This window comes from Elephantulus edwardii, unplaced genomic scaffold (genome assembly GCF_000299155.1).
Source record: "Elephantulus edwardii isolate Elephantulus edwardi_28Jun2011 unplaced genomic scaffold, EleEdw1.0 scaffold00125, whole genome shotgun sequence".
Classification (NCBI taxonomy): Eukaryota; Metazoa; Chordata; class Mammalia; order Macroscelidea; family Macroscelididae; genus Elephantulus; species Elephantulus edwardii.
The window spans coordinates 9,266,423-9,272,818 of NW_006399875.1; the positions used below are offsets into that span (position 1 = coordinate 9,266,423).

The window sequence follows — 6,396 nt, forward strand, 5'->3', positions numbered from 1 at the left end:
TTCTAGTGAAAGCTCAATAAATTATTGACTTGAACCTTAACAAGCATGCTTCAACATTAGTAAACCTATCAAACACTGTTGGAGAGGGAGCAGCCCATTCCCTACCTTCCATTAGTTTGAAGCTTTTAGGAAATTCTAGCAGAATTGTCTGGTTTTGTTCATCAAGAATAATTTCAGCATGCTTGTGGTCAATTGAATAATAGCCCCAAAGGATTCCATGTGCTAATTCCTGGAACTTGTGAATATTAATTTCTATGACAGAAGAACTTTTCCAGATATGATTAATAGGGATGTTGGCATGGAGACATTAAGTACACTGACATAAGAAATGGGCCCTATTTGTAATCAGAAGTGTGAGAGGAGGCTGCTGAGAGAGGCTTGACTACAGAGAAGGAGAAGGCAGTGTTAATACAGAATCTGCTATTTGAGTGGTATGATCAGGAGACAAGGACTATGGGAAACCCAAAGGTATAAAAGTATACAAGTTGTGCTTTAGAGATTCTTGAAGAAACAAACTTTCTGAAACCTGGGTTAAGTCCAGTGAAAAAGAATTCAGGTATCTAATCTCCTGTGCTATGTTGTTGCTGTAAGGCGAGTCAGTTCTGAGCCATAAAAACACTCTGAAAAATGGGAGGAAACATCAGTCAGTTCTGCACCATCATCTCAATCTTTGTAAACGAAAAAGCTCCCACTTCAAAATAAAACCAAAATCCCAGGTCATATAGACGTTTACAGTGATTACATTTATCTAAGCAACATGCATACGTGACTAGTTAAGATGGCAACTAATTTTCAGTGACAAATATAGGTTGGTTTTTTTTTCCCCTTTAGTACCAAGAACATTAGAGAGTTACTGCAGAGTCCTAAGGACAATCTAGTAGTCACTAAGTTTCTGTAATCTTTCTTGTTGTTGTTAAGTGCCCTCGAGTCGCGGGCGACTCACAGTGACCCTATGAAGGAGAGTCCTCAACGCTTGGGTGCCTTTCATCCTCTCTCCAGGTTCATAGGGTTTCCAGAGGCAAGCTATTATGGGAGTGCACGCCACTCCTCTTTCCACGCTTGTTTTAATCGGGGAGCTCCACCCCACTCTCTGTCCGCATTGGGTAGCCAACCATTGACGCATTTGACACGTGTAGTTATTCCAGCACTGGTTAGCAGGGAAGGCTTTCATACACTCCAACATGGAAACTTTGGTTACTATCCTATCAGCTGACTTGCAAACAAGTAGCTAACCATTTTGAGAATGTTTTAAGTGAACAACTTGCAAGCCCCAGAGATGGAAAAATCCTAAGAATGCACAATTGTGAGCATTTACAACCATCACAACGATAGCTGAAGACTGTTCATAACATTCTTCTGAAATGACATTCCAAAGCAGTATCATTCAAAATTAAAAGGTTTAACAACAACAACAAAAAAAAAAAATAGCATATGCACAATTTCTCCACCAATTTTTGTCGACCATTTAGTTAAGTTTTCCACTTGAAAAAAAATATCGTAGAAAATTGGACACCATGTTTCACTATTTCAGTTAATATTCACAATTATTAAAACAACAACTCAGGGTACAGCATCGCTGTGTCTGCCTTGAGCCTGTTTATAATGAAATTACGTCTTTCTACCAAACAAATGGTTGTGCACAATCAGTGGCTAGTGTACATGTGAACCCAAATGTCTGGATTTAGAAAGAAACAAATGCTGCTCCCATCATCGGCTTTGCTTCTTTTGTCCTTCCTTTTATGCTGAGCAGCCTTTCCTGTTACTCTGGGTTTTGTTAGTTTGCTTGCCTTGGGGGGGAGGGGGGTTGGGCCTGCGGACCCCGCCCACTGCAGTGCTGCATCCTGCTTTACCATTGTCCAGTCAAATGTGTAGTCAGTCATACTGAAGGTTCAGAGACCTGGAAAGAATGCAGAGTCGATGCCTTAGGCATATATGATCTGAAGCTTCCTCAAAGAGCAGAGCAGCCCATCATGGTAATACATGTACATGGCAAATTCAGCTGAAAAGCCTTTACATAAAACTTCAACAGGAGTGAACATCTTATTATTCTTTTTTCTTTAAACAGGACAGTGGTGGTGTTGATTGCAGTCGAGTTTAGTGCAACTCATAGCAACTCTATGAACAAAAGACCTAATGCCTTTCCATAACTGTCATCATTTCTCCAAGTTCATAGACTTTCCAGAGGCATGTGGTTTAGGAAGTGGATGCCACTCTTGCTTCCAAACCTGTTTTACAATAACTGGGATCTCCACCAAACACTGTCCACATTGGGAAGCCATTCTGGTATTTGATACCAGAGGCACAAGGCTCAGCGTCACAGCAAACCCAGGTTACTTCATACAGCACATTGACAAAGAGTAATGTACAAAGTGGAAGAGTGTTTATCCAGATATAACAGCATTAGTCTCATTTATCAGTGATTAAGTGTTGTCAAGTTGACTATGACTGAGAGTAAGTTTTACCCCGAAGACCTGAACTCTGTTCTAGAGCTAACATAATTTCTGAATATTTCTACAGTTTAGAGAGTTTGTAGAGTTTCCAGAAGCGTTAGGTTTAGGAAGTAGATGCCACTCCTGCTTCCCAGCATAAATCAGTCTGGAAGCTCATCCAAATATTGGATCTAATACCCATTATGGTATTAGACAAGACTATGGAACAATGTGCAGCATCACAGCAACATCAAGCTGTTCAGTTTAGTAAATAGACAAAAGATTGCTGTGTCATTTAAGAAATATTCCCTTGAAGCCACATCTCTGAGCAGACCTCCACCCTTGGGCAAGGGCTCAAGGACACCTGCTCTTGGGGAGAAAAGAGCAGTAATTCACATAAAACATGACCCTGAAAACTTCCCTTATGTGACCGACAGGACTACCATCAAGATGCTTTAAGTCAAACTTTGAGTGAAGAACATTTAAATAGAAATTCAACAAAAACACAATATTTAGCAATACCATTAAAGAGTTTTCTCTCATAGACATATATCAAAAGCAAAAATCTGAGTACAATAATACTTTTTTCTCAGATGTTAATGAAACATTCTCCACAGAAGACCATATTTTAGTTCTCATAGCAGTATAAATTTTAAAATACTAGAATATTGAGCTATGAATCTTATTTCAATTTTCTACAAATAAATGTACAGTTTGGGTAGCATTATTTGCTGGGCTGTGTTTTCTGCATTTAATAGGTTTCACCTCTTTGCCAACACACAATTGTCTATAGTTGGATGGACTTAATTTTTGCCTTTTTTTTAATGTATGATTTTTTTTGGCTATAAATTATCCTCTGAGCACTGCTTTCATTGACTCCCAACAATTCTATTGTGCTTTCATTCTCATTTTATTTAAGACATTTCCAATATAATTTTAGAAATTTCTTCTATTACCTATCTTTTTAAAGAACTGAATTTTTCAGTCACTATATACTTTTCTTCCATGGGGCATCTATTGTTGATTCTTAATTTTATAATATTGTGTTCTAACATCTTCTTTTTTCATTGATCTTTTCATAGTTTTGTTTCTTTGTTGCACCCGTTAGTCCTGGTTAGGGAGGCTGATTCTATGAAAATACATCAGAACATATTGTAATGGTTCCATGTTGTTTCTGCGACTCAGCTCACCACCAAGATGTGCACTGATGCTAGCACATAGGGCAGTGCCAGGAAGATTTTTATGTATGTATGGTAGTGTTGCCATGTCCTGTTGTCTCCTTTTTAACCAAATCAAAATCAATAAAGAACCACTTACTCCAGTGACACCCAATACCCATTTGGAAGCTAGCTGGTATAATGTCTCTGTATAAATTCTTTGGATGCACATATTCAAGTCTACTGATTATCTGGTCAGCTAACATAAGGATAATTTTTGTTTTGAACCTCCTTGAACAGAAATGGGAAGGTCTTCAAGAGTGAGTCTGAGGAGATCCAAGACCTAGTACATTGTAATTATTTTCTTGACCATTCGACTATACGTGGGGGATGACAACCTCACCTTGAAGAGTCATATAGTTTGCTCTCATGCTGCAAATGAGGCACTGGGGATGACGGGCCTTCATGGCCACTTCCTCCAGTTGGTGATGTTGATAGTTGGATAAGTGCCCTAGACCTGATTTTGATGACTTGTTTCTGTTTCTCTTCGACAATTAATTCTGCCTGGGAGCTGCTGCCACTCACCATGCTGAGAAACGAAGATAGAGGCCTGGGGCTGAGCCCCAACATCTGCTAAGGGTGGACAAGGCCTCTGGGGCTGGTCTACGGAGCAAGGCTGTGGAGGAGGGTGGGTGAAATGAAGAAAATCAACATGGAAGCCCTTTACTGGCCTCACAGGGCACGCAGTGGGCCTAGGGGCGCCTGATCACCACCACTCAGGCAGGCTTCTTTGCTCCAGGCCGCAGCTTAGGAGGGGCCCTCGCAGGTACTAGACTGGCCCGCAGGCTTCTGAGCAGCTGTGGCTACTGCTGTTTCACTTTCTCAGCCATTCTTGCTCTGCTCTGAAGAACCCTGTTACACTGCCACCTTGTTCCTCTGACTTCAACCAACGCTACATATGGGATTTTAAAAACCACCAAACTGGTGGTAATTTGTTAGGTTGTTGTTGTTGTTATTATGTGTCATCAAGTCACCTGAGAATCATTGCCACCATACGTACAACAGCCCTAAACCCTGCTCTATCCTGTGCCAGTCTATCCTGTATTGGGATTTCCTAGCCCCCTTCATATTTTTCTTCATTGTATCGAGGACTTACTATTTTACATAGATAAACAGAGAAACTGAATAGGATTCAGAAGATGAATTCCAGGGATTACACCCATGCATATTTCTAAGTGTGACAGAAGGTATGTCTACTTACGTATTTACATGTGCTGTAAACATATTCATCAATGTACTATGTAGCTTGAGTTCATTGTTGCAGTCACTGTGTCAACCTGTTTTACTGAGGTTCTTCTTTTTGCTGATCCTCCACACTTTCTAGCATAATATCTTTTTTCCAAGAACTAGTCCTTCCAAACATGCTCAAATTTGTGACAGAAAGTGTCACTATCCTTGCCTCTAAGAAGTACCTTGAGTGGACTTCTGATAAAACGATTTGCTTTTTTTGCAGTCTATGAGCTATTCAACACTTCACCAAAACCATAATCCAAAGGCATCAATTCCTTCATGTTCCTTATGCAGTGCATAAATTTCAGATGCTTAGGAAGAAATTAAAAAGACCATTACTTGGATCAGGTACAACTTAGCCTTTAAACTGACATTATTATTCTTTAGTACTTGGGAAATGTTTTTGAGAGTATCTTCCAATGCAGCACACCAATGGATTTCTTGACTGCTGTTACCGTGAATGTTGATTGTGGATCCAAGTAGAATGACATCGTAGACAACTTCAATTTTTTCCCTCTTCTATCAAAATGTTGCTTCTTGACTCAGTGCTCTTCTTTTTTTAATCACCTAAATTTCCTTATTTTTTTCCTCTTTTATACTGGTTTATTTGCTGAGTTTGTATACATTGCTTTTTACACCAGATCATTCCCATTTCCGTCCCTACCCCCTATCCATTAAATTGTGCGACACTATAAATTGATGCTTAGCTGTAACGCATATTGAAGGTGTTGCTGCTGTTGTTGTTATGTGCCACTGAGTCACTTGCGATTCATAGTGACCCTATGTACAACAGCCCTAAACCCTGCTCTGCCCTGTGCCATTCTCACTGTCTCCAATACACCCATCCCAATTACCCCAGTCACTGAATCAATCCACCTCATAGAGAGTCTTCCCCTCCTGCGATGTCCCTCCACCCTCCCAAGCATGATGTCCCTCTCCAAGGACTAGTCCCTCCTTACAACATGTCCAAAGTCATGTCAGACGAAGCTTCGGAATCCTTGCCTCCAAGGAGCAGCCCAGTTTAACCATCTCCAGGATGAACCTGTATGTTTTCTTGGCAGTCCATGGTACATTCAATACTCTTCTCCAGCACCACAACTCAAAGGCATCGATTCTCCTTCTATCCTCCCTAGTCATTGTCGAACTCTCTGGTGCGTAACAACTGATTGCAAAGACCATGGCCTGTATCAGGCCCACCTTGGTCTCCAGAGTGACAGCATTGCTGTCAGTATTTTGGAGAGGTCCCTAACAGCAGACTTTCCCATCACAATACATCTTTCAATTTCCTGGCTGCTGGTGCCAAGAGTGTGGACCATGAAGCCAAGCAAACTAAAGCTCTGAAAAATCTTGATCTCTTTTGAAGAGATCTCAATTAAAGGTGTACTCTTCTGTAAATATTTCAAGTCTTTTTCATTTTCTGTAAGCAAAGATGTGTTATTATTGTTAAGTCTTCTTCCAATCCTGATAAATAATATTTGTTGTTATGTGCCATCTAGTCGTCTGCAACTCATAGCAACCCT

General features: G+C 40.4%; 1 pseudogene; it reads right to left on the minus strand.

Annotated features, from left to right (window-relative positions):
* Positions 1-1,737: 1,737 nt before the first annotated feature.
* On the minus strand, positions 1,738-4,174 carry LOC102850198 (annotated as a pseudogene).
* Positions 4,175-6,396: the final 2,222 nt, after the last annotated feature.